The 24010-nt window shown below is 37.9% G+C and overlaps 1 long non-coding RNA gene, 1 other non-coding gene and 1 pseudogene across 2 annotated transcripts; 1 reads left to right on the forward strand and 2 right to left on the reverse strand.

Moving 5' to 3' along the window:
• The first annotated feature begins 333 nt into the window (after positions 1 to 333).
• Positions 334 to 6907, forward strand: LOC134325919 (tripartite motif-containing protein 16-like; annotated as a pseudogene).
• A 3549-nt stretch (positions 6908 to 10456) lies between these two features.
• Positions 10457 to 11703, reverse strand: LOC134325955 (uncharacterized). The gene is made up of 3 exons (XR_010014431.1): positions 11617 to 11703; positions 10928 to 11064; positions 10457 to 10533 (listed from the first exon to the last, which is right to left on the reverse strand). It is a non-coding gene; the product is annotated as an uncharacterized LOC134325955 (long non-coding RNA).
• A 7514-nt stretch (positions 11704 to 19217) lies between these two features.
• trnaq-cug (transfer RNA glutamine (anticodon CUG)) lies at positions 19218 to 19289 on the reverse strand. Its single transcript has one exon. It is a non-coding gene; the product is annotated as a tRNA-Gln (tRNA).
• Positions 19290 to 24010: the final 4721 nt, after the last annotated feature.

The following is a 24010-nucleotide window of genomic DNA, read 5'->3' on the forward strand; positions in this document are numbered from 1 at the left end:
TCTACAAACTCGGAGTCCGTATTCAACCAACTCTCTCTCTCTCTCTCTCTCTCTCTCTCTCTCTCTGTCGTTAGTTCAGCAGAAATGAAAGTGAAAGTAATCTGATCCTGTTCTGTTCGAGTGCGGATCTGTTCCGTGTCTGTGTTTGTAGTTTTGTTGATAATTGAAGTTGATGAACGCAGGTGAGTTTATACATTTCCACACTTCTGTACATTACTGTGTATTGTTACTTTATGTAGTTCAGATTGTTGATTTGATTTAAACACTTGTTTTGAACATAACACTGTAAATAACTTGCTGTGTTTACTGGTGTTTCTGTTTACATGTAGAAAAATGGCTGGGTCCTAAATTTCAGTAGCTCAGGACGAGTTCAGCTGTTCTGTCTGTCTGAAAACACTGAAGGATCCAGTAACTATATCATGTGGACACAGTTTCTGTATGGTGTGTATTAATAACTGCTGGGATCAGGAGGATAATAAGGGAACATACAGCTGTCCACAGTGTAGAAAAACATTTACTTCAAGACCTGATGTGAGTAGAAACACCATGCTGGCTGGAGTTGTGGAGAAACTGAAGAAAACAGAACTTCAAGCTCCACATCCTGGTCACTGTTCTGCTGGACCTGAAGATGTGGAGTGTGATTTCTGTACAGAGAGAAAATCCAAAGCAGTTAAATCCTGTCTGGTGTGTTTGGCCTCTTTCTGTGAAACTCACCTTCAGCCTCATTATCAAATTCCTGTTTATAAGAATCACAAGCTGGTTGAAGCCTCCAGGCGACTTCAGGATCAGATCTGCTCTCAGCATAATAAACTGCTGGAGGTTTACTGTCGTACTGATCAGCAGTGTATCTGCATGTTGTGTATGCTAGACAATCATAAAACACATGATACAATATCAGCTGCAGCAGAAAGAACTGAGAAACAGGTAAAAAAAATATTATACAGCTCTCTTTAACAAGTAACAACTCATTAGCATCCACACTGACATTGTTTATGTGGTGCTCGTACACAATACAAGTAAATTCTGAATTGTTATTCTGTGTAGAAGCAGCTGCTGGAGATCCAGAAAAAAATCCAAGAGAAAATCCAGAACAGAGAGAAGGAACTTTGTGAGCTGATAAATGTTGTGGAGTCTCACAAGGTAAGTTTTATAAACAAAAAGCTCTCAGGATCAGTCCGACTCTCCTCCATTAAACCAATCTCTATTAAAAACGAAATATTCTGCTTGGTTGGTTGGCGATTAATGCTGTACAGCAATTCTGAGGTTGTGCTAATAATTATAAGGGTGATAAGATCAGATTAGGACTTTGACTGGGCCACTTAAAAATATTATTGATTGTTTCTCTGTATCTAGATACTTAAACATAAATTACTGTATAAGAAGGTAAAGACTTGAGAAGATCACTACATTGAATTTTAAGGGTATGAAAAATGAAGCCATTTAGCACCATCACCAAGCTATGAGTGATGAAAGTCTTAGTCTAGCCAGTAGCTACATATGAATGTAAAGTGTGGACAAATATCTGAGTGAGAATCATTTCCTCTTTCTGAATCTTTTAACAGTGTTCTGCACAGACAGCAGTGGAGAACATTGAGTTGATCTGTACTGAACTAATCAACTCAATTAACAGAAGATGCTCTGAGCTAAAAGATCTGATCAGAGATCGAGAGACAGCAGAAGTAAGTCAAGCTGAAAATAACCTGAAACAGGTGGAGCAGCAGATTGTGGAGCTGAAGAGGAAAGATGCTGAACTGGAGCAGCTTTCACACACAGAAGATCCCGTCCATTTCCTCCAGGTAACAGAACTAAAAATAATGATGGGTGTGTTCGAAAACCTTGGGAGCTGCCTTGCTGTCTTATTGCCTACACAGGCAGCTGCCTCACCAGAGAGGATTCTAATAAGTCAATGACTTATAAGGCAGGTTATTTGAACGCTCTACTCAGACAGCAATTCCATGGGGTTTTGCATTTAGCATCTAGTATCTTGCCATTCAAAGCAATGGAATGTGGTGGCACGGCACGCTAGCATGTCAACTAACCTCTCCCTTTGTGTACCGAAAATGGTTACATTTGCTGACAAGCCCAAACTTGCAAATAAAAACACTCATACAAGTTTATACCAGTTAAAAATCCATAATAATTTATTTCTGTTTGAAAATAACTCAGTTTGTTTCTCCGCACCGTCAGCCATGTTTTTTTTTCTGTGAGAGCAGAGCTGCTGCAATGAATGCTGGGATTGCCTTGATCACTAAGGACGCTTCCGATGCTCACTTGTTCTTGAGTCGAAATAACATTGAAATTGTAATGACGTAAAATGCTGACTATGTAAAAAGCTCCCTAGCTTTTCGAACACACCCAATATTATTGCTGCACCAGTCCAAGTAATAAATTACAGTGGTACCTTGTAACTAGTAACCTTGTAGCTTTTCAGAGAGATCATGAAATGCTGTTAATGTTATTTGGAGAAACATCACTCTGTGCTTCATGTCTGTTGTCCATCATTTATGATTCATCATCATGTTGTTGTTCCTCTGTGAATAACATCTGCCTGGATGTAGAATTTTCAGTCTCTCTTGGCTCCTGCTGGATCTGCAGAATCAGCCGCCATCACAATCGGTCCTTACCTCTCATTTGATGATGTTACAAAGTCTGCATCTCAGCTGAGAGAGAAAGTAGAAGAATTCTGGAAAGATCAGTGTGAGAAGATACCAGATGAAGGTGAGTTCAAGCCCTTAGTGTTTCATTGTCTCCAAAATGCTTCGGTACACAAAACAGCGAACAAAACAATCAAATCCACCAACATGAACATTTTACATCTAACAACATCATTCATTTACTCATTAACCCAGTACTGGTCATGGTCACAATGAGTCCAGGGTTGAATGAAATACACTCACACTTGGTCAGTTACTCAGACTTAAGGTCACTTTAGACAAACACTGGGAGAACATGGCAAACTTCTTACTGGCTGTACCTTCAACAGTTTCTGGTATAAATATGTATTTACTGTAATTAGTGATTGTACTGTTATTTTTTTTGCAGTAATAAAAGTTCGAATTACTTCACCTCCTGAACCTGAAATCAGAGAAGATTTTCTACACTAAGTTTCTCACAAGCACACAAACATACACTGTGCAGTGAAAAAGTGTAGTGTTTGTGTAGTGTTTACGTGTGTTTGTGTACTGTTTCTGTATGTTTTTATAGTGTTCATGTGTTTGTGTAGTGTTCGTGTGTATGTGTAGTTTGTGTAATGTTTGTGTGCTTGAGTAGTATTTGTATGTGTAGTGTTTGTGTGTATGTGTAGTTTGTGTAATGTTTGTGTGTTTATGTACTGTTAGTGTTTGTGTAGCATTTGTGTGTGTATGCCTGTTCAGTTTGTGTTTGTGTAGCGTTTGTGTGTGTTTGAGTAGTATGTGTGTGTATGTGTTGTTTCTGTGTGTATTTGTGCAGTCTTTGTATAATATATGTGTGTGTTTGTGGTGTTTATCTGTGTTTGTGTAGCATTTGTGTGTTTGAGTAGTATTTGTGTGTGTGTTTGTCTAGTGTCACACACACTGTTATGTGTATATAGTTAGCCTTAATAAAAGAATAGCGTAATTGCTGGTACATTAGTAAGTTGCCAGTGTGCTACATAACTTAGTGAAGTGTGAAAATGAGGAGGCAGAAAACCAGATTTATACTTGGCTAAATCAACTTTACTCAGCAGCTCTTAAAATATTACAGGTTTTTTATAAACAAAGTGTTTTAATTACACAACATATGTAGAAATTACAACTTCAAATCCAACAAAACTCCCACTCACAAAGTGAACTGTAGACGGTGCCAAATAAAATAAATAAGCAAAATAGCTAAACTGCCTAACCAGGCCTAAACTAACACACACAAAAAGGCCAAAGAGTCGCACCCGTCTCTTTCTTAATGGGCTAAACAGAGTAATAATAAAACCTACGTGTATGAATGTATTTACTGTGATTAGTGATTGTACTGTTACTCTTTCTGCAGTGAAGAAAGTCCGGATTACTTCACCTCCTGAACCTGAAATCAGAGAAGATTTTCTACAATGTAAGTTTCTCACAAGCACACAAACATACACAGTGCAGTAAAAAAGTATTTGCACCCCCAGTTATCTGTATTTTTATAGATTTGTCACATGTTACTAGTTCAGATGCTACAGCAGCTCAGTTTGGTTATTTCAACAAAGATCTGATCTTGTTATTTGGAATTGTTGTGTTTTTGTTTTACACGAGTGTTTAATCTTTAAATCATGAGCTGATGACCAGACGTCATTCTTTAGTCCTGAAACACCATCACACAACCACCACCATGACTGACTGTTACTAAGATGCTTTTTTTGTAAAATGCTGTTTAAGTGTCATCGCAAGTATAAGAATTCTGACTCATCAGTTCACAGAACATCATCCCCAAAAAGCTTGAGGGTCATTAAGGTTCTTATATTGGTAAATGAGAGGCGAGGCTTTATGTTCCTCTTAGTGATTTTACCTTGTGACTCTCCCATGGATTTTATTTGTGCTCAGTTTTCTTCTAATACTGGAATCATTAAATCAGATCTAAATTGAGGTCAGTGGGTCCTGTGGTTTCCTAAATGTTTGTTTGGGTTCTTGTATGTTGTTTTTGATAAGACATTGATGAGCTCTTGAAGCAATCTTAACTGTTCCAAGTTTCAGCTGGAGATCACTTACTGTGATTCACTGAAGTACTAAAACCTTAAGATTGGCTTTGTAACTTATTCCAGACTGATATATTGCAATTAATTTTTTTTATCTATTTTGGAATTTGTTTGGACAGTGGTGAAGTGTTTCTGACAGTGATCATGCCTCGGATTAGGGACTACTTGCTAAAGACCACTGTTCCATGCACTTGTCTTCAATAGTTAATCACCAAGAACTTCCTGCCTTTATCCAAAGTGACTTACATTACAGTATACAGTCTGAGCAATTGAGGGTTAAGGGCCTTGCTCAAGGGCCCAACAGCAGCAACCTGGCAGTAGTGGGACTTGAACCAGCGACCCTCTGATCACCCTCACTGGTCCAGTTACTTAACCACTAGGCTGCAGCTGGCCATTAAAAGACACATATACTCACACACACACAATTCAAAGAGCTTTAGTAGCATGACTGTGTGTTTGTTGTTGGATTGTGTGTTGCTGGTGTGTATCTGTGTACTGTTTGTGAATGTGTCGTGTTTGTGGAGTGTTTTTCTATGTCTGTGTAGTGTTTGTGAATGTGTCGTGTTTGTGGGGTGTTTTTTATTATGTATGTGTAGTGTTTGTGTAGTATTTGTGTGTGTTTGTGTAGTGTTCATGTGTGTTTGTGTAGTATTTGTGTGTATGTGTAGTGTCTGTGTGTATTTGTGCAATGTGTGTGTAATGTATGTGTATTGTTTGTTTAGTGTTTACATGTTTGTGTAGCATTCATGTGTGTTTGAGTAATATTTGTGTGTTTGAGTAGTATTTGAGTGCACATGCTTAGGCATACGTATAATTACACACTCTCTCTCTCTCTCTCTCTCTCTCTCTTCTATGTTAATTGGTTTATTTTGTGTTTCCTCTCCAGATGTTTGTCGGTTCACACTGGATCCAAACACAGTAAATAAAAACCTCCATCTGTCTGAGGAGAACAAAGTGGTGACCTGCAGTGGAACACAGTCGTATCCTGATCATCCAGATAGATTTGATAGTTACTGGCAGGTTCTGTGTAGAGAGAGTGTGAGTGGACGCTGTTACTGGGAGGTTGAGTGGAGTGGGGATTATTGTGTTTATATAGCAGTGTCATATAAAAGCATCAGCAGGAAGGGACGTGGTGGTGAGGGTGAGTTTGGATGTAATGATCAGTCCTGGAGTTTGTTTTGTTCTCCATCCAGATTTTTATTCTTGCACAAAAAAAAAAAAACTAAAATTCCCATAATGCCGAGTTCCTCTAGAATAGGAGTGTATGTGGATTATGAAGCAGGAACTCTGTCCTTCTACAGCGTCTCTGATACAATGAAGCTCCTCCACAGAGTTCAGACCACGTTCACTCAGCTCCTCTACCAGGGGTTTTATCTTTATTCAGGGTCAAAAGTGAAACTGTCAGATTTAACATATTAAATGTAAAATTTACATGAAAGTGTAACATTAAACTGTTTGAGTGATTTTAGTCAAGTCAAGTCAAGTCAACTTTATTTATATAGCGCTTTTTACAATAGACATTGTCTCAAAGCAACTTTACAAAATCCAGGACCAACAGATACAAAAACCCCTGTTGAGCAAGCCGAGGGCGACTGATTTTAGAATTTTAGAATTTTAGATTTTAGAATCTGTGAGTCTATTATAAGAAAAATCTTATTATAAAAATTATCATTTTTCTTTTGAACCACAGGTTGGTCATTTCAGCAGTAGCGAGCGCTTATGAGCAGTAATAACTGAGAGACGTTTGGTGTTTCTAGGCTGTTTAGTACATTAAGCCACGTGAGGTGTTTTAGAGTCTCCTGGAGAAGCTGATTCTCACCTGATTTCTCCTGAGCTGTAAAACACAAGATTAAAAGTGAAACCAGCACATGGTGAGGAATAATACAGCAGAACTTAGATACGTGTGGATGGTTTCAGAGGGGATTTGATTCTTTCACAGAAATAGTTCTTTGTATTGTGGTACGTTCGTTCAGCCTTCATCAGTTTATCTCTGCTCATTCAGCCTACAGCAGTTTAATCTTATAGCTGGGTTCAGAAATAGGGGTTGGTTCAGGATCTGGTTCCTTTCTTTTGAAGTAAAAACAGTAAAATCCATGAAACCTTTAATGATCTTTTTTACCCACCGCCATCAGACTCAGATTTTTTACTCCATATTTATATATAGCGGTGCAGTATTGTGTAGAGTTCTGTGTTTTGCTGCTGTAACGAAACAATTTTCATTTGGATGAATAAAGTTCTATCTATATCATATTATTTTTTTAACAATTCTCCAAAAGTTCCACAAGAGGGAGACATCACAGTATTTTTTTAAAGTTAGCAAAATCATTCAGAAGTTAAGAACTAAAAATTTGTAACCCTAATTAAACACATTCAATTCAATCAACACAAACAACTGACCAATCAGTTTTACCATTTATTCTTGAACAGAAATAATTTTGCATAGTAAAAAAATAACATTACAGAAATAACATCTGAAGTACAATTTCAGGTGCTGTACAACTGAATACAACTGAACAGTAGGAAATATTTAAGAATGCAGTATGTAGTGTGGGACTGCAATCATTATACAACAGATAAATGGGTTATACAGCTGCAGTAGTAGTAACACAATATTCCCAGCAAAATAATAATAATAACAAAAATTCCCTTACAATAATAAATCAGATAGAATCTAAAGCAACTGAGTTATTGACACCATATAAACACCTCAGAAAACAGTCTACAATGTTTAGCTAATATCAATTTAATCTTATGTTCATAACACACATCACATCTTCACAAGTGAAATCATCTTAAATCTAGTCCATATGTCATCATTTTATGATTGTTTTAACTAGTTTTAAGTAATTTTACCTAATGAAAGTGTCTGGTTCCTATAAAAGATAGTCGTGCTTGATTCAAGCATTATTTCTTGGATGATGCAATTTTGTTCAAAGGAATAAAACTTTCTCTAGATAAAATGACCTAATACAAGTACAACACGTCTAATAAGAAGTGAATCTAATACAACTGATGTCAAAAGATTTTAATTTAAGAAGATTTCACAACAACAGGATTAATTTGAGACAAACTGTAGAACTTTGTCTTAATTTAACTCAAAATAAACAAATGCTGGATGGATCAGTGACACAAAACAGGGTGGGTAGTAAAGGCAAAGAGCTTTCTGTATCCAAAAACAGCACCTCGAGTCCTTTTCTTCCCTTCCTTTATAAAACCTTTGACTTGGACCTGATACGACATTTGTTGATAACGGCTTTCTTCAGTTTGGCTTTCTCAACTGGTTCCCATCCATGCAGTTTACCACAGATCATGGTATAAGCTGGAGTAGAATATAAAATGAACGTATGTACAGTGATTGGCTTTATAAATGAGTACTAAGAGTCTACAACACATCTATCCACAGCACTGCTATACTGGTTATACTGACCACAATGTAATGACCGCTACCCACACTGTGTACATCTAATGTTGCTTCAGTATGAAATGAGAAAGCTAAAAGATACTTACTCAGTATTCCATTCACTTTGGATGTATCCAGCCTCTTCTTCCCCTCTGGAACTTTGCCATGCTTTCCAAATGCAACAGAGTTGATGCACTCCATGTCCTCAAGTCCTTTTTTACCTCCTGTTGAATTGCTGCCAGTCTGGTCCACTGTTTGGGTATAACTCATGTTGGTCAGGTCTAGCCTTTGGGATTCCTTTGGAAGTCCACTCTCGAGTCCTTTGTGTTCCTCAACTCGGTCTAAGACGTCCCAGACTGCCTGAAACTGCTCAATATCTAGAAAAAAGCAAACATAGATAGAATTGTGATTATATTTTATTCTCAATCTGTCTTCTAGCAAACAACTAAATAGGAAATACGTGAAACACATACAGTACTGTGCAAAAGCTATATAAATAAAACTATTTAAAAGTAAGAGTTTATTTTAAAAAACTAGGGTTAAAATAATAACAACCAACATTAATACAGTAAGTCTTGCTTTTCTGTATGTGAATGTATAGTTTTATATTATTTTTGGTTATCATTCAGTATCTAGTTTGGTTAATTAACACTTTATTATTTTAAATTAAGTGTGCTGGTGATTTAACAAATTCATGCAATCAAGGAGAACGTGGAAACAAACTTTGTTCTTCACACTAGCTCACATACATCTACTTCTTACTTTTTACTGTATTTATGATTATTTGTACTTATTCTAATGTTATAACTTCATATATAATCTTAGGAGTCTAAGACTGTTGTGTAGTCTGTATTTCCTGTTCAAAACTGTCAACATATCAGTAACAAACTTGTGGTCATGATGTGATACTCTGTGTTTGCCTTCAATATTCAGCAGACAATGAAATATATGGAAGCCAAGTTCCTCAAAAACAAATCATGGTAAGATTTTACAGTTACTGATACTAGACAGCATCTTTTATCCTCCTCCTTTCCTCCATCATTGCCTGCACTTCCTGCTTTCAATCATCACATGGTTCCCATGGTCTGTCTTCATCTGATTCAGGTGTGGCTGTAAGCTGTAGGTGCTTGCTAACAGCTAGAAAGTGTCTTTTAAAGGACACATTTCTAATCTTGGCTTCTGGATGGGCATGTTTGTTAAAAACACTGACAGTAATATACAATAAATATATAAAAAAGGAAAACAAACTTTCTTTGCTTACATTAAAACAGTGTTCTGTTAGAAATTATATTAGCAGGTTCATTTGAAGATTCACACAAATTGATTGTATATAATCTTAAATCATTAAAATTGACTTAGCAAGCCGTAGCCTAGTGGTTAAGGCACAGGACTAGTAATACAAAGGTTGCTGGTTCAAGCCCCACCACTGCTAGGTTGCTGCTGTTGGGCCCTTGAGCAAGGCCTTTAACCCTCAGTTGCTCAGACTGTATACTGTAATGTAAGTTGCTTTGGATAAAAGCATCTGCTAAATGCTGAAAATGTAAATGTTTTTTCAAATATCTTTGACTCCTAAGTCTGGGAACAATCTGCTCCAGTGTGTGTTAGCTTTTGGTTGTACCTTCACTTTTCCTAGTAAACGTTTATAGAAAGGTTTAGTTTGCATTGTTCAAATTAAATTGTTTTCATTTTTATTTCTACTTTTATTTCAGTTCATCATTTTCTTCCTGAATTTATTTTAACCATTCAAAGGGTATTGTTGTTTTATTGTTTGATATTGTTTTTAAATTCAATTTTATTTACAGTATGTTTACTTCTTTTTCTTTAATTAAGTCAGTGCCTGTGTGAACAATGTTCACAAGATCTCCATATATATTTTTTAACAATTATCCAATAGTGCCACAAGAGATGCCAAACAATAATACAAGTCAAGTCACATTTATTTATATAGCGCTTTTTACACTGAACATTGTCTCAAAACAACTTTACAGAATCCAGGACCAACAGACCAAAAACCCCTGTTCAGCAAACCGATAATTTATTTAAATTATCCTCTAGGCCTGCTGAGTCTTGTTCCTCTCAAGGTTTCTCCTGTAATTTTAAGGGAGTTTTTCCTTCTCACTGTCGCCCTCGGTTTGCTCAAGAGGGTTTTTTTTTTTTGGTCTGTTGGTCCTGGATTCTGTAAAAACAAAATCAAGAAAAACCACAGGAATGAGAAGGTGTGTCCAAACTTTTGACTGGTAGTGTATATCTCTTTTTATGTAAAATATAGTCCATTATGATATCAATCTATTATGATAATGTGCAAAAACATGATGCTTTTTTGCAGACAGTTAGGACAGAAATTACACTCACATATCCATTCTTTGAATAGGGATCATGAAGATGTGGAAACAGGGCAACAATTCCTTGTGCATAAGTTTCCCTTATGTGCCTTGGGGGAGATGTCCTGAAATTGAAAGGCAAGAAAAAAAAATAGTACATAAGCAAGGACAACAGTTTTACATTTTAGGTTTAGAACAATTTGTATGGAGGAAGGACTGGGTAGCTGTATACAGTCCTATAAGGCCGGGTTCCTCATAGTTTAGCAATGGTCCTGCTAAAAACAAACACACCTGATTCTCTTCAGTAGTTAATTACCAGGTTTCGGTATTTTTGCAAGAGTTTAGAAATCAGCAAACTCTGATGGATTCTTGCCTTCACCCCTGTTCTATGGAGTACACCAACAAGCTTTTCAATTCTATTCTATCACTATTTGTCCAATTAAAGGTTGGACATGCTTTCTGTGAAGGGTGTCACCAAGTTTTTTTGGAAACAAGATGAAATGTTTAAATACATCATACCCATGCTTTTCAGTCATATCAGCAGTGAGGATATTGACCATCCTCCTTCTGGTACTGTCAGTCAGGCTTTTGGTTTTGTTGTACTCTCTGATGACTGCTTCCCCACCAGGTTTAGTCTGCATTATTTTTTGAACCAGCTATAAAGAAAGCCATCAAAAAACAGCACAATCACCATATTCTTATCTGTGAAGCTCAACATTAATCTAGACAACGCCATTTAAATGACACCTATCCATTAGTGGAAGTAGCTAAAAATGCTGATAGCCATTCTAATTTTTATAGTTGCAAGTGAATCACACATTCATTTTAACTAAACAGTAATTTACTACTTTCAAGGGCAACACAGTGGCTAAGTGGGTAGCACTGTCGCCTCACAGCAAGAAGGTCCTGGGTTAAATCCCCAGGTAGGGTGGTCCGGGTCCTTTCTGTGTGGAGTTTGCATGTCCACATGGGTTTACTCCGGGTGCTCCGGTTTCCTCCCACAGTCCAAAGACGTACTCGTGAGGTGAATTGGAGACACTAAATTGTCCATGACTGTGTTCGATATAAACTTGTGAACTGATGAATCTTGTGTAATGAGTAACTACTGTTCCTGTCATGACTGTAACCAAAGTGTAAAACATGACGTTAAAATCCTAATAAACAAGCATTTCAAAAACATTTTTTATAAATCAAACAGCAAAACTCACACTCTTGGCTTCATCTTCAGCTCGGTGGTGCCTTCTTAATGGGCTCTCATCAGTAAGAATAACAGGATTAGATTCTGCATTTGTATTCTCCACTGAACTTAATGCACTTGAAGATGCTGAAGTAACCCAAGAAGATTCTGTCAAAAAAAAAATAAAAAAATTATACGCTCATTTCACACATTACCACTTTTGGAACAAAAATGTGGCTGAAATGGTAGGAGTCATTTTAGTTTTCTAAGAAAGCAATAGTGGGAGAGCACTTTCGCTGCGTTTACATTATAACAGTAAGCATATAAAGCCAAATCACATATTCCGTTTTCATTGGATCTGTGATAGAAATTGCTGTCTAAGCAGTGAAAACATCTTTAGGATAATACAGTGGCTAGCAGGAGCAACACCGCTATTTCAGTAGTGCTCATGCCATGGCAACATTCCTGACATGCCTAAATGTCACTACTGAGTAGCATCATAAATGTAACTTTGAGGCACAAAGTGATAGTTTGACCGCCACACATTAACTATTTATCCAAGTTGAAAATGACCAATAGCTGAACTGTCCACTTTGAGTTGAAAAACACCTGTATTTGGTTGCTTCATGACCTCCTCAAATACATCCTCGTCAATTTCAGTGCCAAACTCATCATACAGCCTGGCATCAGTCAGTCTAGTGGATGGAATTCCAAATTTAAGGAAAGCTAAGGATGAAACAAACACACACCTGTAATAAAACAGACTGAACACACTTTAGCTGAAAATTAACAACGGTTTTAATTTTCCTGGACAATTATATTAAATGGTCAGGAAATTAGTTAGCAGGCCAGGATTAATCAAGCATGGGCTAAATAAATTACTGAAAGGGTAACATTTCAACTATCTTCACCCAATGGCAAAACCATGAGTGTTCTCTGTTGCAGGTCAGACTAAAACAATCATTTTTAAGCAAAAAATACCAGTAAATGATCCTCAAGTAGATTCAAATCTGAAAATTATTAGCCAATAAACAACACTTAAATTACTAAATATGGAGACAAATTTCTTTTATTTCCAGTAACACAATGCAAATAAAACTGTACAATGCTAGGGAATGTTGGGATGACAAGCATTTAGGTATTAAATTTAGGAAACTTAATCATGCTAAAATGTGTGGACTGATCAGGTTAATAAAAACTGATAGTCTAAACACCACCAAACCTTAAATTACCTTCCTTGATGAAGTCGCACAAACTAACATTGGCGCTGGCTATTTTTACGAACTTCTGCTCACTTCCAAACCTCACCTTGATTAGCATTACTGAAGCTGAGAATACAGTACATGTTAGCATACCAAACTGCAGTCTACAAATTTATTTGACTACAAAATGGCGCCCAAAGCAATCGTCCTTAGTAAGCTGGCTAACTACCAACACCTTTTAGGCGGCGGAGCTTGTGAGGCAAAACATACACTGCAAGAATATAGTTGCCTGTTAGCATTATTCAAAGATAAGAGTGGCTCATTTTCCCGCCTCTTTTCTTGACTTTCCCGCCCTCCCCTTCAGCCTCGTCCCTCAGCCGTGTGTGTGTATTTAGCGCCAAATTCAAAGAGCTGTTGTGTTTAGAAAAAGGATTATTAAGTGTTAAACATTTTTAAAACGCGACTAAACTATAAATAAGCGAAAATCATTTTGGGATAAGCTCAAACCAAACTGCAGTCTGCAAATTTATTTTACTACAAAATGGCGCCCAAAGCAATCATCCTTAGTAAGCTGGCTAACTACCAACACCTTTTAGGACCCGACATTTAACTGCAGCTACCTTCCAATAAATTAAATTACCAATATAAAAAATATATTTAAAAAAATTACATCAAAAACATGTAACAATTACATTTAAATGCCCCAAACTTTATATTTAACTTACGTTTGTTTGTGGACGAAGATGACGGTGCAGGACACACCTGGGGGGTATTCCAGAAAGCGGGTTTAACAAACTTCAAACTTAAACCTGAACTCCGAGTTGACTTATCTCGCCGTGTCATAGCCGGAGTTTTATGTTCCAGAAAAGCAGTTCAGGGTTAGATTACTCAACTCTGAGTAGATTGAACCCAGCAGAAGCGCGTTCACGGTTAACTATAAACAGGCATTCTCAATGGAGTGGCGATAAATGGATTAATCATGGATGTGAATGAAAGAAAAAGTAGTCCGTAATATTTTACACCAATAGAAGTGTTTATTTTAATGTTTGCATGTGCAGATCATGAAAATGGTTTAAATGTAAAAGTAATACAGCATCGTCCGTAAAAAAAGATGTCGCAAATGGCAAAAAAAAGTTAGTTAAATGTGAGTTAATGCGTGAGTTTAAATTCAATAAAAAAACTTGTTGAAACATAATTCAACATTTAGCAGAAGGATAGGGCAAAATGTTTAATATGTCAGTTTGTCACGATTTTACATGTTTTTTCCCTTTCATTTACTCAATCTAGGTGTAATCCAAGTGGAATCAGATGCACATAGCAGCAGATAAAAATAAAATACAAAAACTGCCTATGTTCAAGGCAAGTTTATTACATGTAAATCATTAGTTTGTAGTGCATAAACTGTGGAATATTAAGAACTGCATTGGTACAGTCTGAACACTTTTTATTGCCATCTCTACAGTGATTAGTGGTTTGAGCCTCCTGCAATTGTTAGTGATCTAAATGTCCCTAGATCCTGATGAGTATAAATAATGTTCTTTATTACAAAAAAAAAACACTGTTGAAGAACGATAAAGAAATCATCTCCGCTGCCTCAGAGTGGGATGATACTGGGAGGCCTACAGAGGAACAGTATATGTTGAACATAGAGCATGGCATTTCATTTGATCTACCATGATAATGTGTGTGACTGTCCTCTAACAGAATGTGATGGGCAGTTCCGAATCAAATGAGGGACCATCCACCTCCAAAGCTCAGCTTAGAACAGTAAAAATGTCTTACCAAATATCTGAAATATTTAGAACACCTATGTTTGATCATAACATGCTATTTTTGTCTCTTTCTTTCAAGTTGGGTGTAAATAAAATGGACTATACAAGGTCTATCTGGAGAAACAAACTGCAAAGTGTGATCCTCAGGTGGAGCATATAAAACAGTCAAGGCTAGAAATTCAGTTGCTTGAATTTAAGATGGGTGTCGGTGCTACGGGTGTATACATATAAATGTTCTCACTAAAAGAATAAGGACAAGGAAATGAACTTGTTGCATTGTTTTATTTTCAGTGATCATGCACAGAGCCTGACCATTTGGCTTCAATGTTTGTAATGTGGGTAGCATCACATAGGATCTTGATGAAAGCATCTGCATAAGATGGAGAACAGTAGGTTGCAGAACATGTATTAAATGTTACACTGTTTAATTTGACATTTATTCGTTTTTTAAGATAATGGTCACTACCTGTATGTGGAGGCATATTCTGTCTGCTGTTCAAATAATAAAAGACAACATTTTAATAAAATAAAATCCACATCTGTCAGCTACCCACCCACACACAACTGTAACATACAGTATATACATATGATAATATGTGTAAAAAATAATACTTGAACAGACCCATAACAGGGCAGTTGCAACATTCATTGATATGTAGTAAAATCATTTTTTAACATAATTTTGCAAAGACTTTTTTTGTACAGACAGGGTTTTCACTCATTAATGTGGCTGTAAAAATACTACTACCAGTAAAATTATACACACACACACACACACACATATATATATATATTTTTTTTATTTTTTATTTTTTTTACAAGTAACAACCATGTTTGGGGTTAATTACTACAATCAATTTGAACCACAAATGATTTTAGCTTATTAAACTGTGTGTGTTTAAGGTATTCTATATTAATCCATAACATTCCATCCATAATGTTATAATTAATGTTGTAACAAGCCTTTTTATTAATATTGTGATTATTGTGATTAATAATGTTGCAGCTGCTCCTTGTGGCAACCGTCCCCACTCTCCCCGAATTGACTGACTGTGATAAAAACGGAAAGGTTTGCGAATATATCCATCCGGAAATGACTAAACTAAGTTTAATGACTCGTTCCCGACTAAGATCTGTTCAAATGCTTAGCGCGTCGGTATCCACTGGATCCTGGAGTAAAGGACACGCCGGGTTTACATGAGAAAAGTGTGAGTAACCCCGGGTTAGGTTTAAGTTAACCTGCCAGCGAGCAGGTTAGCTTCAGAGCGTAAGTTGCTATAGTAACTGACACAGGCTCTCTTTAATCTCGGTTTCTGGAACGGAAAACACAGAGTTTTCCGTAATTCTGAGTTAACTTACCCGGTTTAATCACTTAACCCGCTTTCTGGAATAACCCCCTGTTGAAGTTGATGAATCACAAAGAAAATGGCGCCCAACGAACTTTGAGGGAAGCAAATTAGGAGGCGGAGCTTGTGAGGCAAAACATACACTGCAGGGAGATGAAACTGCACATGATTTGTTAACTCTGACAAATAACTCCACCTCTATGTCAATTTTAACACTGACGGTTGTTAGGATAATTCCCAGGGAGTAAAAAAGTGTTTACACTGTGATTTTAACACTATGAAATTTACTGTGCAGGTGCTAAAAATAAAAAAAACTTATTGTAGCAGGATGGGGTTTTGTGTTGATTTTATCTAAATTGCTCTCCAGCTGAGGATGATTTGTAGGTACCTTTAAATTGCTGGGCGGTCCTTTCCCATGCTATAAGTATGGGTCTTGGTTGACTACCTGTGGGGCACTTCCTGCTGTTTCCTCCTCTGGGGCATCTGACGTCCGTGCCGGTGGCGTTCAGCATGGACGAGTTTGGCTTCGTGTCTCCCGGTGAATCGCTTCTTAACGATTAAAAGCCATGTGGGCTTGTGTTTGTAGTACCGGTGCTATGTTGCGGGTTCTCTCTGCGTTTCTGTTGGCGTGTTTCGCCGCCAGTCGAGTGGAAATAGCGGCTACATTACACTACTGTGACTACGGTAGCTGTTGTGCCTGCTGGTCTGTACTCTGACTTTCAATGCGCGGAAAACTGCATTGCTGTATCCTGGTCTTTTAGCCTGGATCATGCTGGTTCGGTTCCAGTTTCCTGCGTGCTGCTGTTTTGCCTGAGAGACTGTTTTGCCGGCAATAGTGTTCTGCTGGAACTACTGTTTCGTCTGAGTCGTATTTTGAGTTATTGTTTTGTATAAATACATTTTGTTTATATAATTGTTTCCATTTATTTTGATTTATGGTTTATTGTATTGGAGAATTATTTGTTTTCTTTCTTTTCCTCTGGCCGGACAGAAGCTGTGGGCCAAAGCAGGAGGCAGACAGACTTTGGTGGTGGAACCTTTTCACTTGCCCTGCAGTCTAGAGCACGTTGGGTGTTATTGAGGTGTGCGGTGTGATCACGTGTGGTGTGTAGTGTAGGAGATTCCTTTACTTCCATATTTTCCGCTGCCGTGGTAAGCCCTCAGCCCTGTTCCTTCTGCCTCAGTTTTGTTCATAAATTGTAAATGGACCCATAGAGTATTAAATGTGATGTGGCTAATCATTTTATACTAATTGTGTCTGTTTTAGAACCTGCCTGGCTTGTCATGTGGAAACTTTTGTAAACAATTGTTAATAAAATTAACTAAGTATTGGAAGTACGTCTCTGGTCTCCAAGTGTGTTCGAACCTGGGTGTCTTTCTTTCTGGGCCTTAAGTGCCCGTTATATAAATATTCCTAGGGGTGAAATTCCCCTAGGTGGCATTGTCGAGCAACTTTAACCTAAACTTTAACTAAACCACACCACGTCCAAATGACCACTCTGTCACATAAGCATTTATAAAGGTCATACCACGTTTATTAGGTGAAATAAAGCCAGAATTAAAGATGGCAGAACAACAGGGTGGTATAGCCTGAGGTAAACCTTAGCCAGTCATGTGACCCATGTGTACCATCCAATGAAACGTCTGTGTCTCTGTGGTGCAATCGGTTAGCGTGTTCGGCTGTTAACCGAAAGGTTGGTGGTTCGAGCTCACCCAGGCCTTTTATTGCACAACCTGCCTGTTGATCAAACGGATATGAGACACAACAACAACGTGTAGTCCCACAGAATAGTGGAAATAAGTAACTGAAAACATCCAGTAAACAACAGTCCTACAAGTACAAATATTCACTAAGTTGAGACCGGAGACCGGCTGTCCAAAGTGGAAGAACGTTCTTTTGGTTTCAGTAGCTGTTAAATGAAGATACTCACCCAACGTGGGGCTCAAACCCACAACCCTGAGATTAAGAGTCTCGTGCACTACCAACTGAGCTAGTCGGGCTCAAACAGCAGGTCAGAACAGACAGCTCATTGGTCAGACCATCAGAGAGATGTAGGTTTAATTCACTAACATCACGACCAGATTAAGAACTAATTCACAGTTTACAAACAAACACAATTCAGAATAAGTAACAGAAACAGACACAGACTTACTGTCGCTGTATTGTATTATATTATAGTGTTAAATTGTAGCGTATTTTAATGAGATTATGCTTTAATGCTGTATTTTCTTAAATGTATTTAATCCAGCACAATGGTTAAACTGCACAACCCAACAAGTTAAAATAACCCATCATGTGTTCTGTCCAATATTTACAGTGCTGGTTGCCAAATAACACATTTTCACCTGCATTCGGCCTTTTCTTTCCCGTATACCAAAAAGAGTCGCCATTGCAGGTCTACAACATGTTACAAAAACACTTGGGACACTTGCCGGTGTCACGTTGTATTGAAACTAAAATAAATAAATAAAAACTTAAAATTAAAAAGCAAGTGTTTAGGTTCATTCATCATCTTAACACATATTACAAACTAATCAAGCTCGTCAAATTTCAGACATTGTTCATGTAAACAAAAATCTCAAGTGGAAGCACAAGATTCATTTATTTATAGACGGTGCTGTTTATGGTTTTACACTTAAAAACAAGAACAGTTAAAAAATAACAACAAACACAACAACAACAATTTAATAATAAAGTCACAAATCTGTAGATGGGTAGATGGAAGTTAACATGTAATCTAAGGTGACTCTTAAGTTTATTCGCTGCTGTTGGCTTATAAAGTTTTACTGAACAAACTGGCTCATATTTTGGCACTGATATACCTTCCTGAATGGTGATCTGCTTGGTCGACACAACTAGCACAAGTAATCGTGGTCTACACCCCACAAGCGCTCTGTTGTACTTGTGCATGCGCTGAACGCTACCATCCTGAAACTGCTAAAGTTTCTAAACCTTGGAACTCACACCGGCTCCCAAATGAAACTTGCCATTTGCTGAGTAAATAAAGCCAAAAAGTTAATAATTAGTCATTTAAGAGCAAGTTGGCTGTTAGATGGCGCTGTAAACAATGATTAGCGATTATATTTTGGGATGGAGCAGTCACATGTGGAACACTATATCACTACTAGTGGTATTATGATATTCAAGCTGGATGAATGGATGGAAATTAACATGTCATTTAAGGTGACTCTAAACTAGCACAAGCAATTGTGATGCTCTGTTGTACTGCACATGCGCTGAATGCTACCATCCTGAAACTGCTAATGTTTCTCAATCTTGGACCTCACACCGGGCCCCAAATAAAAGCAGTAAGGTCCCACCGAGATTTGAACTCAGATCACTGGATTCAGAGTCCAGAGTGCTAACCATTACACCATGGAACCCTGACACCACAAAAACTAAACGTAATGATTTACCATTTGCTGAGTAAATAATGCAAAAATATTCAACTTCAGACTTTACTTTTACATCTCAAGTGATTTAAACTTATGTGATTGATATAATTGACTGAAATCAATTGACAAAACTGAGGTAATTTAGAAGTTTTAAACACTAAATAAAAGTAATTTTAGTTAAACATTGCCACCCAAGTATCAAAATCACAACAAAACGTTCCACTGTTGGAAAATTCAGGACGCAGTTGGCCCGTCCCTCCATGTCGCTCTGAAGCAGATGATTTGATGTTTGTGCACCTGTTCAGCAGATCACAAGTCACTAATGATCACACAGAAGTCACTTGATTTTAATACTGTTTGTTTTTGAAATGAGATCCAACAAGCTCATGGTAAGGTGTCCAAATAATTTTGGCCACATAGTGTATCATTATTATTGCTAAGGAGTTAATATGTGTGTCTACATCACCTCATGTATAACATACGTATCTATTCTATTAATATTCATTAGCATGCACACACACACACACACAATACACACATGCTTCCACATTCACATGTTTTGCTGTATGTGTTATGTAGATAATATTTAGGTGATTTGATGTATTTTTGACATTTTATTATTATTTAAGTGAAGCTTTTTACAAGTTTAAGGGTTTTTGTGTTTTGCTTCACTGTATGTATGGTGCATCATTAAACTGTTATACATTATTTATTCTATTTTGTATTAGATGAGATGGTTTGTCTCTGTATTGACCCGCGATTCATTTGTAAATGACAGCTAACGATAGTGATCCGACTCTTTTAAGTATTTTGTATAACATATAAAATGTTAAAAAAAGAATCGACTCCTTCAGCTTCCAACGGCTCATTGCTGAGTACTATCACTATTAGTGAATTGACTTTTTCTAATCTATTCCTGTCGTTTGATTTAAAGAACCGGGTTAAAGAATCGACTCATTTGAACGCGCAGACTCACTCGCTCTCCCGCTGTGAGCTTCCCAAACTGAACTACGTCTTTCTGCACATGAGGAAGAATCTATGTAGAGATCTCAAATAACATGAACCTGAAGGTATGAACTTACATTGTAGAAAAGAAAAACAAGCCAGTCCTACAAGCACAAATATCCACCTGATAAGTCACCTGAGACCGGTTAAAGTAATAGTAATAGTACTTTTACTTGAGTACAATATTTTAGTACTCTTTCCACCTCTGTATTTTAGCAATATAGAGACTTCTTGTTTAAATGTACCAACATACCTGAGTAAAATGTTAATGTTCCCAATACATCTGAATACAGAATATCAACAAACTATCAATGTCCAAAGTGTAATTAGCGATATATTATCAACATGGAGACTTTTTTAATGAATGTACCAACAGAACTGAGGAAAATGAGTCCAGTTCACCACCACCCGCCCACCACTTAGATTTGATACTTGATGGACTTGATACTTGATACATAAGCATATAACCATTACTTTTGGACAGTTACTGCAATCACACCACACACCCAACATTGCAATGAAAATAAACTATAGTACAAGAGGTATAGCCCATGGAAACTCATTCCACCTGAGAATTTTGTCAGAAATAAAAGTAAACTGAAGACATTCTTTGTAAAAAAAATAATAAAAACATTAAAATTGTAGGAATACAGGGAAAGGTGATGGTTACAATTGCAACACATACTGAATAGATGAACCTTGTAACCTTGACGACTGGTTAACAACACCGTCGGGTTAATTTTGGGCTAACTCAACGTCTTAATTTGACCTTTTCAATGTTATCGGCTCAACAGGCAAAAGGGGATTACCATTTGAACAACATATTTTACATCATTTTGATAAAATCTGATAAAAACCTCATGAACAGTTTGTAGCGTGTTTCTCAATAATGCACAAAAAACGCGATTTTTCGACTTGTTATGGCTACTGCGCCTGCGCACAACTACACAGCGAGGGGGGGGGGGCGTCACTACTAGCACGCTGACCCCCCTCCGCTCTCGGCACAAGCAGCAAGCTGATTGGCTCTTTTTGTTGAAGGGCGGGACTTTATCCTTGTACGGACGCCATGATTCGCGTTGTGAGAAATCCCATTCATACTGCAGTCCGCGGCGGGTCTCATCATTAATAAGGTCGCTGACTGAAGCGCGAGGCGGGGCGGGGTGGCTGGGTGAAAATGAAGCGCTCTGATTGGCCGAAAGCACTCCGCTTACGCGCAGATCTCTGTGGCTCAGCGGCGGAATCAACTTCAGTGACAACCTGGTGACAACTTGACTGAAACTGGCAAAATGCGAGATCAAACGATATGCGTACTTTAGAACATGGAATCGTACAAGCGTACTAGGAGGTCAAAATGCGTGCCCGTTACGCAAAATGCGTACATGTTGGCAGGTCTGGTTAAGGGCCTTGCTCAGGGACCCAACAGTGGCAACTTGGGCTTGAACCAGCAACCTTCTGTTTACTAGTCCAGTACCTAAATCACTCAGCTATCACTGGACTTGTATTATGATATCACTACTAGCTGAACCCAGAATTCCAGTACAACACAATGCTAAGTGTAGTTATTGTTATCTTAGCAAAAAATGGATGCTTTTTGTTAAAATGTAACAACATGCCTGAGGAAAATGTTGATATCCTCAATTTAGCTGAACACAGAACTGCACTTAGCAATCAGAGCTAAGTGTAATTAGTGATATAATATCTATATGGAGACTTTTTTAACCAATGAACCAACAAAACCTCGAAAAATGTTGATGTTCTTATTATACCAAACATCTTTTACCTCAGTGCCATACGTGAGCTGAACAATGTCAGTTTACTCACTCCTATGTGGACTTTGTGGTACTCAGACCACACCTCTGTTATGTTGATTCCAGCGTACAGACCGCTCACCAGTCGCTACAGACCAGAACTAAAACAGGTAAAGACCTGGCTAGCGGTAGCCTTCTTTGCTCTTCAGTACACTGACTGGGACATGTTTTAATTTATCTAAAAACAGGACAGAAGCTTTCAGGAATCAACAATGAGACCGAGGATTAAGGTTCAATATGTAGATATTTTATTAGCAAACAAGCAATAACAAGCAAAATACATAAATGACACATAAATGACCATAACAATACTAATTCTAGACTGGATAGGTGGCCATTTGCCCAGACTGTAGCAACTGCTCAAGTACAGTGGGGCCAAAAAGTATTTAGTCAGCCACTGATTGTGCAGGTTCTCCTACTTAGAAAGATGAGAGAGGTCTGTAATTTTCATCATAGGTACACTTCAACTATGAGAGACAAAATGAGAAAAAAAAATCCAGGAAATCACATTGTAGGATTTTTAAAGAATTTATTTGTAAATTATGGTGGAAAATAAGTATTTGGTCACCCACAAACAAGCAAGATTTCTGGCTCTCACAGACCTGTAACTTCTTCTTTAAGACACTCTTCTGTCCTCCACTCGTTACCTGTATTAATGGCACCTGTTTGACCTCATTATCTGTATAAAAGACACCTGTCCACAGCCTCAAACAGTCAGACTCCAAACTCAACTTTGGCCAAGACCAAAGAGCTGTCAAAGGACACCAGGAAGAAAATTGTAGACCTGCATTAGGCTGGGAAGAGTGAATCTACAATAGGCAAGCAGGTTGGTGTGAATAAATCAACTGTGAGAGCAATTGTAAGAAAATGGAATACATACAAGACCATTGAGGGTCAAGATCTCATCCCGTGGGGTCAAAATGATCATGAGAACGGTGAGCAAAAATCCCAGAACTACACGGAGGGACCTGATAAATGACCTGCAGAGAGCTGGGACCAAAGTAACAAAGGCTACCATCAGTAACACACTACGCAGAGAGGGACTCAAATCCTGCAGTGCCAGGCGTGTCCCCCTGCTTAAGCCAGTACATGTCCAGTCCCGTCTGAAGTTTGCCAGAGAGCATATGGATGATCCAGAAGAGGATTGGGAGAATATCATGTGGTCAGATGAAACCAAAATGGAACTTTTTGGTAAAAACTCATCGTGTTTGGAGGAGGAAGAATGCTGAGTTGCACACCATACCTACTGTGAAGCATGGGGGTGGAAACATCATGCTTTGGGGCTGTTTTTCTGCAAAGGGGACAGGACGACTGATCCGTGTTAAGGAAAGAATGAACGGGGCCATGTATCGTGAGATTTTAAGCCAAAACCTCCTTCCATCAGTGACAGCATTGAAGATGGAACGTGGCTGGGTCTTCCAGCATGACAATGATCTCAAACACACCGCTCGGGCAACGAAGGAGTGGCTCTGTAAAAAGCATTTCAATGTCCTGGAGTGGCCTAGCCAGTCTCCAGACCTCAACCCCATAGAAAATTTGTGGAGTCCGTGTTGCCCAGCGACAGCCCCAAAACATCACTGCTCTAGAGGAGATCTGCATGGAGGAATGGGCCAAAATACCAGCTACAGTGTGTGCAAACCTGGTGAAGACTTACAGGAAACGTTTCACCTCTGTCATTGCCAACAAAGGTTATGTTACAAAGTATTGAGTTGAACTTTTGTTATTGACCAAATACTTATTTTCCACCATAATTTACAAATAAATTCTTTAAAAATCCTACAATGTGATTTCCTGGATTTTTTTTCTCATTTTGTCTCTCAAAATTACAGACCTCTCTCATCTTTTTAAGTAGGAGAACTTGCACAATCAGTGGCTGACTAAATACTTTTTGGCCCC

The sequence above is a fragment of the Trichomycterus rosablanca genome, chromosome 14, assembly GCF_030014385.1.
Source record: "Trichomycterus rosablanca isolate fTriRos1 chromosome 14, fTriRos1.hap1, whole genome shotgun sequence".
NCBI lineage: Eukaryota > Metazoa > Chordata > Actinopteri > Siluriformes > Trichomycteridae > Trichomycterus > Trichomycterus rosablanca.